Genomic DNA, 13,421 nt, shown 5'->3' with positions numbered 1-13,421 from the left:
GGGGGTGGGTACAACATATATAACACACAAGAAAAAAAGACAAAATAAAGAAACAAGTTTCAGATGCGCAAATCAGGAAGGCAACATAAGTCAACTAAAAATGTATAAGAATTCAAGCACATACAACACAAAGATAGATAATGGAAACTGCGTATAGTTACAAGCATTGCTCAGAAATTGCAGTCTTGAATAACAAAGGGTCTGTTATTGATACAACGGAAGAGGGAAGGTTGTTCCAATCGGCGGCTGTTTTCGGTAAGAAGGCTGCTGAAAAGAATTTGGTGCGGCAAAACGGAATGGCAACCTTATGCTGATGATCAATGCGCGATGAGTGGTAAGACGGTTGTGAAATCAGGTCTCGCTTCATTGATGGATTGTGAAAAAATATCTTATGAAAAAAATCCAGTCGCGCCAGTTTCCTCCGGACAGTTAAATTGGGTAGGTCAAGGTTAGATTTCATTTCTGATATGCTAGCAGTACGGGAATAATTAGAACAAATGAACCAAACTGAGCGGTTCTGAACAGATTCTAACGCGTTAATTAAATTTTGCTGCACGGGATCCCATATAGCGGACGCGTACTCAAGCTTTGGGCGAATTAGTGATCGGTATAATAGAATTTTGAGGGACAGCGGAGCGCGAGAAAAGTTGCGGCGTAAGTATCCTAGCGTTCGGTTAGCGTTATTACAGATGTAGGTAACATGCGTGTGCCAAGATAGATTGTTGGTAATGTAAACGCCGAGGTACTTATATGAAGAGACATGCTGGAGGGGAACGGCGTTAATTCTGTAGGTACAGGGGGGAGAAATAGATCGCCGGGTTATTGACATGCATTTAGATTTGTTAGAGTTGAGAGTCATAAGCCATTTATTGCACCAGGTTGAGACAGTGTCAAGGTCTGACTGTAGAAATTGGTTATCATATTCATTGTTTATTTCGCGGTAAATTACACAATCATCTGCAAATAACCTTATAGCGGAGTTAATGCTGTCTGGGAGATCATTAATATATATAAGAAAAAGTAAAGGGCCTAATACGGAACCTTGGGGTACGCCGGATGTTACTTTAGAAAGAGGTGAGTTATAGCCATTAGTTGTTACAAACTGAGTGCGATTAGTCAGAAAGCATTCAATCCATTTAAGAATGTTCGGGTCAATGTTTAAGGCACTAATTTTCTGGAGGAGTTTTGGTGAGGTACTTTATCGAAAGCTTTTTGAAAGTCAAGAAAAATGCAATGCACAAGTGAGCCGCGATCTAAAGCCGATGCTATGTCATTAGTAAAATAAAGAAGTTGGGTTTCACATGAGTAACTTTTTAGGAATCCGTGCTGGTAGGGAGTGAAAAAAGAATTTGATTCTAGGAATGAGACAAGGTTGGAGTAAATTATATGTTCTAACATTTTACAAGGAACACTGGTTAGGGAAATTGGTCTGTAATTGAGAGGAGACTGTGTGTTACCAGATTTGTGCAGAGGGACCACCTTCCCCACTTTCCAGTCAAGCGGCAAAGTGGAGGTCTGAATAGATTGCGAAAAGATTAAGGACAAGTAAATTGATGAATACAATGCAGTGTTTTTAGAAACTTTGAGTTGATTTCATCTACGCCACAAGAAGAGGATAACTTAAGCTTGTGAATTAAATTTTGAACTCCAACGGCATCAACGGTAACAGGATACATGGGTAAAAAATCACGACTAGGCATTTGCGGCAACGCAGAAACAGAACAACTTGAAAAAGAAGTAACAAAAAAATCATTTAATGCAATGCAACACTCTTCACAGCGAACTGGCTGCCCGTCTGAGTTCGTAAGCGAAATGTTTTTCTTTTCCCTAGGTTTAACAGTTTTCCAAAACTTAGAAGGGTTGGTTACAAGAATGGAGGGAAGGGTATTATTAAGAAAAACGCGCTTGGCTTCCTTGATAGCTGCTCTGTATTCGGAAAGGACAGATTTGTACACGTGCCAACGGGCTAACGAATTAGTCTGCTTTGCCTGACGGAACAACCGTTTCTTTTTATTCCGCAATTTTTTTAAGTCAGTTGAGAACCAAGGGGGGCGTTGGTGACCCTTGATAACGTATGTGGGAATGTATCGCGTGATTAAAGATTCAACTTTCATTTTGAACAAGTTCTAGTTTTGTTGAACGCTGCGATCAAAGAAGCCATTAGCAAAGCTCTCAAAATTCGATTCGAGTTCACTGTTGATTGATTCATAATCGCCACGTGAGTAGTCTCTTATTGTTTTCCAATTGTTTGACCGACGCCTTAAAGAACCTGTTAGATTGAAGTGCACGAAACATTGGTCACTTATGCCTGGAATATATGAAATAGAATGGACAAGGTCAGGTACAGTGGTGAGAATCAGATCAAGAACATTTGATGAATTGGGGCCCATTCTTGTTGGTTGCGTTACGAGTTGGGTAAGGTTAAAGTCTTCGCACAGTTCCACGAATTGTAAACTGTCGGCTGAAAGTGAGCCTAATGAACAGGAAGGAAGTGACCAGTTTATTTTCGGGTAGTTAAAATCGCCTAGAATAAAAACAGGTGTATGCGGGTGCCTTTTGACAATATCATTCAAAGCATCATGCAGTTGCTCGCAAAACACTGGCGTCGCACTCGGAGGGCGGTAACAGCCACAAAATATGACATTTTGATAGTTGACATGGAGGGAAACACAGACAAATTCTAAAGGTGATGCTATTACTATATGGCTAGAAACTATATAATCAGCTACGGCTATAAGTACACCACCTCCTGGCGATTCTTCTCTATCACATCTGTAAATGGTATAATAATTTTCACAATCGAACAGCTCTACACTTGCAATGTTAGGGGTAAGCCAGGTTTCCGTTAACACTACAACATCGGCGGCGCAGTCATCAAAAATTGAAGATAATGCATCCCGTTTGTTAAGAACACTTCGTACGTTAGAATATAAAACGGAGTAGTTACGATAAGTAGCCGAGGGGTGAACTTTGTTAGGATAAGAGCGTATCTTCGTCGGCATGCGTAGCGGAGGACGAAGTTTCTGATGAGTTCTGCGCATTTGTATGCGGCTCACAAACGCTGTCGGTCACCGGAGAGTACAAAAAGCACTTTTTGTTGATGTAAAGCTTATTATACTTGACGGTATACTTCTCGCCACTTGCCCTGCCGAATTCAAAAAGCTTCTTGCGCGCGCTTCTTGTTGCGCGGCAGAAATCCTCGCTGATTGACACATGAGACTCGCGAAAAAACTTCTAGACTGCAGTATGCTTTCTCGGAACTTAAAAGAAGCAAATTTTACGATCACTGGTCGAGATTTGCCAACTACGAATCTGCCTAGCCTGTGCGCGCGGGATATGCGGTCGTCGCTACTTCCCAAGTTTAGCTTCAGAGTTTCATTGAGGATTCGGCAAATTTTTTCTTCTGATTGCGCCCACGTTTCCGAATCGCAATCTTCTATTCCATAAAAAATCAAGTTTTCTCGGCGAGAACGATTTTCAAGTTCGTCAAGGCGCTTGTTAAACGAAAGTACCTCCGGTACCCGTTGACGATTCGGCTCGCTGTCTGAGACCCGGACACATTCCTCAACTGCGCATAATCGGTTGTCTAATTCTGCCACTTTTTGTTCAAGAGACACTTGCGCTTCTCTAACTTCGTTAATGGATTCCATAAGTTCTTCGTGTTTTGCGTCTATCTTAGAGTGCAGCCCCTTAATCAACGAGATTAACTCGTTGTATTGCTTCCCCGTATCTTCTTTTGGCGGGCCCGGGTTTTCCTCAACATCGCCGGACATAGCCAGAAGCCTAACGACATGAACGCACTCACAAATGGACATAAGCAAAACTTGTGGGCATGGAAGCATCAGCAAACAAACGTTGTTTGTTTTTTAAGCATAGAGGGAAACCGGTGAACTAACCTGCACAATATAACAGAAGGGTGTCAGATGCGTGTACATCTTTGCCGAAGTTCCATGCCCACTAAAGGGGCGGCCGAAGATCCAGCTCCTCATATAGCTGCCAGTTGATGCATCCGTCGATGCTGATAACTGTGGGGGGTCGAGCACCAGCAGGCATTCACGAACGCGCAAACCGGAAGGCTGGCAAGCGGGAAAGTCAGGTGATCGCATGGTTTGATTGAAGCGCGTGTCCAGGAACGCTACCGGGTGCGCAGACGCGGCTCCGGGAAAAGGAATGGTAGATGAGGCAATGACGGTCGAGATCAGCACAACATAACAGAAGGGTGCCAGATGCGTGCACATCTTTGCCGAAGTCCCATGCCTACCAAAGGGGCGGCCGAAGATCCAGTTCCTTATACAGCTGCCAGTTGATGCGTCCGTCGAAGCTGACAGCTGGGGGGGGGGGGGTCGAGCACCGGCAGGCATTCACGAACGCGCAATCCGGAAGGCCGGCAAGCGGGAAAGTCAGGTGATCGCATGGCTTGGCTGAAGCGCGCGTCCAGGAACGCCACCGGGTGCGCAGACGCGGCTCCGGGAAAAGGACCGGTAGATGAGGCAGTGACGGTCCAGATCAGCACAATATAACAGAAGGGTGTCAGATGCGTGTACATCTTTGCCGAAGTTCCATGCCCACATACTTGTCTGTATGTCTACAATGACTTGTCTCTTTACCTGTGCTTCATCGACAGAAGGCCGAAAAAACATGCTACCACGTGTGTGCGAACGGCTACCCTAAGCAGACTCGGTGGCGCAACGGTAGCGCGTCTGACTCCAGATCAGAAGGTTGCGTGTTCGAATCACGTCGGGGTCAAATTCTCTTTTTTATTGTTTTCAACTATCTGTCAACTTATTTGTGTGTCTACAATGACTTCTCTCTTTACCTATGCTTCATCGAAGAAGGCCGAGCAATACATGCTACTGCGTGTGTCCGAATGGCTACACTAAGTCAACTCGGTGGCGACCCGGTAGGACGTCTGACTCCAGATCAGAAGGTTGCGTGTTCGAATCACGTCGATGTCAAGTTCTCTCTTCTGTTATTTTCATCTATCTGTCTATCTACATATTTGTCTGTCTACAATGACTTGTCTCTTTACCTGTGCTTCGTCGACAGAAGGCCGAGCAAAACATGCTACCACGTGTGTGCGAACGGCTGCCCTGAGCGGACTCGGAGGTGCAACGGTAGCGCGTCTGAGTCCAGATCAGTAGGCTAAATGTTCGAATCACGTCCGGGTCAAATCCTCTTTTTATTATTTTCATCTATCTGTCTGTCTACTTATTTGTCTGTCTAAAATGACTTGTCCCTTTACCTGTGCTTCATCGACATAAGGCCGTGCAAAACATGCTACCACGTGTGTGCGAACGGGTACCCTAAGCGGACTCGTTGGCGCAGCTTTAGCACGTCTGACTCCAGATCAGAAGGTTGCGTTTTCTAATCACGTCCGCGTCAAATTCTCTTTTTAGTATTTTCATCTGTTTAACTTTTTATTTGTCTGTCTACGATGACTTGTCTCTTTACCTGTGCTTCATCGACAGAAGGCCGAGCGAAACATGCTACCACGTGTGTACGAATGGCTTCACCAAGTGGACTCGGTGGCGACACGGTAGCACGTCTGACTCCAGATCAGAAGGTTGCGTGTTAGAATCAAGTCCGGGTCAAATTCTTTTTTTCATTATTTTCATCTGTCTATCTACCTATTTGTCTGTCTACCAGGACATGTCTCTTTACCTGTGCTTCATCGACAGAAGGCCGAGCTAATCATGCTACCGCGTGTGTGCGAACGGCTACCCTAAGCGGATTCGATGGCGACACGGTAGCACGTCTGAGTCCAGATCAGAAGGTTGCATGTTCGAATCACGTCCGGGTAAAAGTCTCTCTTTATTATTTTCATCTATCTGTATATATTCTTATTTGTCTGTCTACAATGACTCTTCTCTTTAGCTGTGCTTCCTCGACAGAAGGCCGAGCAAAACATGCTACCACGTGTGTGCGAACGGCCACCCTAAACGGACTCGGTGGCGACATGATAGCATGTCTGACTACAGATCAGAAAGTTGCGAGCTTGAATCACGTCTGGATCAAATTTCCTTTTTTCTTATTTTCATCATTCTGTCTATCTACTTATTTGTCTGTCTACAATGACTTGTCTCTTTACCTGTGCTTCATCGACAGAAGGCCGAAAAACATGCTACCACGTGTGTGCGAACGGCTACCCTAAGCGGACTCGTGGCGCAACGGTAGCATGTCTGACTCCAGATCAGAAGGTTGCGGGTTCGAATCACGTTCGGGTCAAGTTCTCTTTCTTATTGTTTTCAACTATCTGTCTACTTATTTGTCTGTCTACAATTACTTCTCTCTTTACGTATGCTTCATCGACAGAAGGCCGAGCAATACATGCTACTGCGTGTGTGCGAACGGCTACACTATGTCAACTCAGTGGCGACCCGGTAGGACGTCTGACTCCAGATCAGAAGGTTGCGTGTTCGAATCACGTCGATGTCAAGTTCTCTCTTCTGTTATTTTCATCTATCTGTCTATCTACTTATTTGTCTGTCTACAATGACTTGTCTCTTTACCTGTGCTTCATCGACAGAAGGCCGAGCAAAACATGCTACCACGTGTGTGCGAACGGCTGCCCTGAGCGGACTCGGAGGTGCAACGGTAGCGCGTCTGACTCCAGATCAGTAGGTTAAATGTTCGAGTCACGTCCGGGTCTAATTCTCTTTTTATTATTTTCATTTATCTGTCTATCTACTTATTTGTCTGTCTAAAATGACTTGTCCCTTTACCTGCGCTTCATTGACATAAGGCCGTGCAAAACATGCTACCACGTGTGTGCGAACGGCTACCCTAAGCGGACTCGGTGGCGCAACTTTAGCACGTCTGACTCCAGATCAGAAGGTTGCGTGTTCTAATCACGTTCGCGTCAAATTCTCTTTTTAGTATTTTCATCTATCTGTACATCTACTTATTTGTCTGTCTACAAAGACTTGTCTCTTTACCTGCGCTTCATCGACAGAAGGCCGAGCAAAACATGCTACCGCGTGTGTGCGAACGGCTACACTAAGTGTACTCGGTGGCAATACGGTAGCACGTCTGACTCCAGATCACAAGGTTGCGTGTTCGAATCAGGTCCGGGTCAAATCCTCTTTTTTATTATTTCCATCTATCTGTCTGTCTACCTATTTATTTATTTATTTATTTATTAGAATACCCTCAGGGCCCGAAGGGCATTACAGAGGGGGTGGGTACAACATATATAACACACAAGAAAAAAAGACAAAATAAAGAAACAAGTTTCAGATGCGCAAATCAGGAAGGCAACATAAGTCAACTAAAAATGTATAAGAATTCAAGCACATACAACACAAAGATAGATAATGGAAACTGCGTATAGTTACAAGCATTGCTCAGAAATTGCAGTCTTGAATAACAAAGGGTCTGTTATTGATACAACGGAAGAGGGAAGGTTGTTCCAATCGGCGGCTGTTTTCGGTAAGAAGGCTGCTGAAAAGAATTTGGTGCGGCAAAACGGAATGGCAACCTTATGCTGATGATCAATGCGCGATGAGTGGTAAGACGGTTGTGAAATCAGGTCTCGCTTCATTGATGGATTGTGAAAAAATATCTTATGAAAAAAATCCAGTCGCGCCAGTTTCCTCCGGACAGTTAAATTGGGTAGGTCAAGGTTAGATTTCATTTCTGATATGCTAGCAGTACGGGAATAATTAGAACAAATGAACCAAACTGAGCGGTTCTGAACAGATTCTAACGCGTTAATTAAATTTTGCTGCACGGGATCCCATATAGCGGACGCGTACTCAAGCTTTGGGCGAATTAGTGATCGGTATAATAGAATTTTGAGGGACAGCGGAGCGCGAGAAAAGTTGCGGCGTAAGTATCCTAGCGTTCGGTTAGCGTTATTACAGATGTAGGAAACATGCGTGTGCCAAGATAGATTGTTGGTAATGTAAACGCCGAGGTACTTATATGAAGAGACATGCTGGAGGGGAACGGCGTTGATTCTGTAGGTACAGGGGGGAGAAATAGATCGCCGGGTTATTGACATGCATTTAGATTTGTTAGAGTTGAGAGTCATAAGCCATTTATTGCACCAGGTTGAGACAGTGTCAAGGTCTGACTGTAGAAATTGGTTATCATATTCATTGTTTATTTCGCGGTAAATTACACAATCATCTGCAAATAACCTTATAGCGGAGTTAATGCTGTCTGGGAGATCATTAATATATATAAGAAAAAGTAAAGGGCCTAATACGGAACCTTGGGGTACGCCGGATGTTACTTTAGAAAGAGGTGAGTTATAGCCATTAGTTGTTACAAACTGAGTGCGATTAGTCAGAAAGCATTCAATCCATTTAAGAATGTTCGGGTCAATGTTTAAGGCACTAATTTTCTGGAGGAGTTTTGGTGAGGTACTTTATCGAAAGCTTTTTGAAAGTCAAGAAAAATGCAATGCACAAGTGAGCCGCGATCTAAAGCCGATGCTATGTCATTAGTAAAATAAAGAAGTTGGGTTTCACATGAGTAACTTTTTAGGAATCCGTGCTGGTAGGGAGTGAAAAAAGAATTTGATTCTAGGAATGAGACAAGGTTGGAGTAAATTATATGTTCTAACATTTTACAAGGAACACTGGTTAGGGAAATTGGTCTGTAATTGAGAGGAGACTGTGTGTTACCAGATTTGTGCAGAGGGACCACCTTCCCCACTTTCCAGTCAAGCGGCAAAGTGGAGGTCTGAATAGATTGCGAAAAGATTAAGGACAAGTAAATTGATGAATACAATGCAGTGTTTTTAGAAACTTTGAGTTGATTTCATCTACGCCACAAGAAGAGGATAACTTAAGCTTGTGAATTAAATTTTGAACTCCAACGGCATCAACGGTAACAGGATACATGGGTAAAAAATCACGACTAGGCATTTGCGGCAACGCAGAAACAGAACAACTTGAAAAAGAAGTAACAAAAAAATCATTTAATGCAATGCAACACTCTTCACAGCGAACTGGCTGCCCGTCTGAGTTCGTAAGCGAAATGTTTTTCTTTTCCCTAGGTTTAACAGTTTTCCAAAACTTAGAAGGGTTGGTTACAAGAATGGAGGGAAGGGTATTATTAAGAAAAACGCGTTCGGCTTCCTTGATAGCTGCTCTGTATTCGGAAAGGACAGATTTGTACACGTGCCAACGGGCTAACGAATTAGTCTGCTTTGCCTGACGGAACAACCGTTTCTTTTTATTCCGCAATTTTTTTAAGTCAGTTGAGAGCCAAGGGGGGCGTTGGTGACCCTTGATAACGTATGTGGGAATGTATCGCGTGATTAAAGATTCAACTTTCATTTTGAACAAGTTCTAGTTTTGTTGAACGCTGCGATCAAAGAAGCCATTAGCAAAGCTCTCAAAATTCGATTCGAGTTCACTGTTGATTGATTCATAATCGCCACGTGAGTAGTCTCTTATTGTTTTCCAATTGTTTGACCGACGCCTTAAAGAACCTGTTAGATTGAAGTGCACGAAACATTGGTCACTTATGCCTGGAATATATGAAATAGAATGGACAAGGTCAGGTACAGTGGTGAGAATCAGATCAAGAACATTTGATGAATTGGGGCCCATTCTTGTTGGTTGCGTTACGAGTTGGGTAAGGTTAAAGTCTTCGCACAGTTCCACGAATTGTAAACTGTCGGCTGAAAGTGAGCCTAATGAACAGGAAGGAAGTGACCAGTTTATTTTCGGGTAGTTAAAATCGCCTAGAATAAAAACAGGTGTATGCGGGTGCCTTTTGACAATATCATTCAAAGCATCATGCAGTTGCTCGCAAAACACTGGCGTCGCACTCGGAGGGCGGTAACAGCCACAAAATATGACATTTTGATAGTTGACATGGAGGGAAACACAGACAAATTCTAAAGGTGATGCTATTACTATATGGCTAGAAACTATATAATCAGCTACGGCTATAAGTACACCACCTCCTGGCGATTCTTCTCTATCACATCTGTAAATGGTATAATTATTTTCACAATCGAACAGCTCTACACTTGCAATGTTAGGGGTAAGCCAGGTTTCCGTTAACACTACAACATCGGCGGCGCAGTCATCAAAAATTGAAGATAATGCATCCCGTTTGTTAAGAACACTTCGTACGTTAGAATATAAAACGGAGTAGTTACGATAAGTAGCCGAGGGGTGAACTTTGTTAGGATAAGAGCGTATCTTCGTCGGCATGCGTAGCGGAGGACGAAGTTTCTGATGAGTTCTGCGCATTTGTATGCGGCTCACAAACGCTGTCGGTCACCGGAGAGTACAAAAAGCACTTTTTGTTGATGTAAAGCTTATTATACTTGACGGTATACTTCTCGCCACTTGCCCTGCCGAATTCAAAAAGCTTCTTGCGCGCGCTTCTTGTTGCGCGGCAGAAATCCTCGCTGATTGACACATGAGACTCGCGAAAAAACTTCTAGACTGCAGTATGCTTTCTCGGAACTTAAAAGAAGCAAATTTTACGATCACTGGTCGAGATTTGCCAACTACGAATCTGCCTAGCCTGTGCGCGCGGGATATGCGGTCGTCGCTACTTCCCAAGTTTAGCTTCAGAGTTTCATTGAGGATTCGGCAAATTTTTTCTTCTGATTGCGCCCACGTTTCCGAATCGCAATCTTCTATTCCATAAAAAATCAAGTTTTCTCGGCGAGAACGATTTTCAAGTTCGTCAAGGCGCTTGTTAAACGAAAGTACCTCCGGTACCCGTTGACGATTCGGCTCGCTGTCTGAGACCCGGACACATTCCTCAACTGCGCATAATCGGTTGTCTAATTCTGCCACTTTTTGTTCAAGAGACACTTGCGCTTCTCTAACTTCGTTAATGGATTCCATAAGTTCTTCGTGTTTCGCGTCTATCTTAGAGTGCAGCCCCTTAATCAACGAGATTAACTCGTTGTATTGCTTCCCCGTATCTTCTTTTGGCGGGCCCGGGTTTTCCTCAACATCGCCGGACATAGCCAGAAGCCTAACGACATGAACGCACTCACAAATGGACATAAGCAAAACTTGTGGGCATGGAAGCATCAGCAAACAAACGTTGTTTCTTTTTTAAGCATAGAGGGAAACCGGTGAACTAACCTGCACAATATAACAGAAGGGTGTCAGATGCGTGTACATCTTTGCCGAAGTTCCATGCCCACTAAAGGGGCGGCCGAAGATCCAGCTCCTCATATAGCTGCCAGTTGATGCATCCGTCGATGCTGATAACTGTGGGGGGTCGAGCACCAGCAGGCATTCACGAACGCGCAAACCGGAAGGCTGGCAAGCGGGAAAGTCAGGTGATCGCATGGTTTGATTGAAGCGCGTGTCCAGGAACGCTACCGGGTGCGCAGACGCGGCTCCGGGAAAAGGAATGGTAGATGAGGCAATGACGGTCGAGATCAGCACAACATAACAGAAGGGTGCCAGATGCGTGCACATCTTTGCCGAAGTCCCATGCCTACCAAAGGGGCGGCCGAAGATCCAGTTCCTTATACAGCTGCCAGTTGATGCGTCCGTCGAAGCTGACAGCTGGGGGGGGGGGGTCGAGCACCGGCAGGCATTCACGAACGCGCAATCCGGAAGGCCGGCAAGCGGGAAAGTCAGGTGATCGCATGGCTTGGCTGAAGCGCGCGTCCAGGAACGCCACCGGGTGCGCAGACGCGGCTCCGGGAAAAGGACCGGTAGATGAGGCAGTGACGGTCCAGATCAGGACAATATAACAGAAGGGTGTCAGATGCGTGTACATCTTTGCCGAAGTTCCATGCCCACATACTTGTCTGTATGTCTACAATGACTTGTCTCTTTACCTGTGCTTCATCGACAGAAGGCCGAAAAAACATGCTACCACGTGTGTGCGAACGGCTACCCTAAGCAGACTCGGAGGTGCAATGGTAGCGCGTCTGACTCCAGATCAGGAAGTTGCGTGTTCTAATCACCTCCGCGTCAAATTCTCTTTTTAGTATTTTCATCTATCTGTCTATCTACTTATTTGTCTATCTGCAATGACTTGTCCCTTTGCCTGTGCTTCATCGACAGAAGGCCGAGCAAAACATGCTACCGCGTGTGTGCGAACAATTACTCTAAGCGGACTCAGTGGCGCAACTTTAGCACGTCTGACTCCAGATCAGAAGGTTGCGTGTTCGAATCAAGTCCGGGTCAAATTTTTTTTATTATTTTAATCTGTCTATCCACTTATTTGTCTGTCTACAATGACCTTCTCTTTACCTGTGCTTCATCGACAGAAGGCCGAGCAAAATATGCTACACGTGTGTGCGAACGGCTACACTAAGTGTACTCGTTGGCGATACGGTAGCACGTCTGACTCCAGATCACAAGGTTGCGTGTTCGAATCAGGTCCGGGTCAAACCCTCTTTTTTATTATTTTCATCTATCTGTCTATCTACTTATCTGTATGTCTACAATGACTTGTCTCTTTACTTGTGCTTCATCGACAGAAGGCCGAGCAAAACATGCTACCACGTGTGTGCGAATGGTTACCTAACGGACTCGGTGGTGACACGGTAGCACGTCTGACTCCAGATCAGAAGGTTGCGTGTTCGAAACACGTCCGGGTCAAATTCTCTTTTTTATTATTTTCATCTAGCTGTCTATCTACTTATTTGTCTATCTGCAATGACTTGTCCCTTTACCTGTGCTTCATTGACTGAAGGCCGAGCAAAACATGCTATCGCGTGTGTGCGAACAATTACTCTAAGCGGACTCAGTGGCGCAACTTTAGCACGTCTGACTCCAGATCAGAAGGTTGCGTGTTCGAATCAATTCCGGGTCAAATTCTTTTTTTATTATTTTCATCTGTCTATCCACTTATTTGTCTGTCTACGATGACCTTCTCTTTACCTGTGCTTAATCGACAGAAGGCCGAAAAAACATGCTACCACGTGTGTGCGAACGGCTACCCTAAGCGGACTCGGTGGCGCAATGGTAGCGCGTCTGACTCCAGATCAGAAGGTTGCGTGTTCGAATCACGTCGGGGTCAAATTCTCTTTTTTATTGTTATCAACTATCTGTCTACTTATTTGTCTGTCTACAATGAATCTTCTCTTTAGGTGTGCTTCATCAACAGAAGGCCGAGCAAATCATGCTACCACGTGTGTGCGAACGGCTACCCTAAACGGACGCAGTGGCGACACGGTAGCACGTCTGACTCCAGATCAGAAGGTTGCGAGTTTGAATCACGTCCGGGTCAAATTCGCTTTTCTATTATTTTCATGTATCTGTCTATCTACTTATTTGTCTACAAAGACTTGTCTCATTACCTGTGATTCATCGACGGAAGGCCGAGCAAAACATGCTACCACGTGTGTGCGTACGGCTACACTAAGTGGACTCGGTAGCGACCCGGTAGCACGTCTGACTCCAGAACAGAAGGTTGCGTGTTCGAATCACGTCCGGGTCAAGTTCTCTTTTTATTATTTTCATCTGTCTATC

At 44.6% G+C, this 13,421-nt stretch overlaps 2 non-coding genes across 2 annotated transcripts; both read left to right on the top strand.

Moving 5' to 3' along the window:
• The first annotated feature begins 4,674 nt into the window (after positions 1–4,674).
• TRNAW-CCA (transfer RNA tryptophan (anticodon CCA)) lies at positions 4,675–4,746 on the top strand. The gene has a single exon. It is a non-coding gene; the product is annotated as a tRNA-Trp (tRNA).
• An 8,151-nt stretch (positions 4,747–12,897) lies between these two features.
• Positions 12,898–12,969, top strand: TRNAW-CCA (transfer RNA tryptophan (anticodon CCA)). Its single transcript has one exon. It is a non-coding gene; the product is annotated as a tRNA-Trp (tRNA).
• The last annotated feature ends 452 nt before the right edge of the window (positions 12,970–13,421 follow it).

The sequence above is a fragment of the Rhipicephalus microplus genome, chromosome 5 (genome assembly GCF_043290135.1).
Source record: "Rhipicephalus microplus isolate Deutch F79 chromosome 5, USDA_Rmic, whole genome shotgun sequence".
Taxonomy (NCBI): domain Eukaryota; kingdom Metazoa; phylum Arthropoda; class Arachnida; order Ixodida; family Ixodidae; genus Rhipicephalus; species Rhipicephalus microplus.
This window is presented reverse-complemented; position numbering and strand designations above follow the sequence as displayed.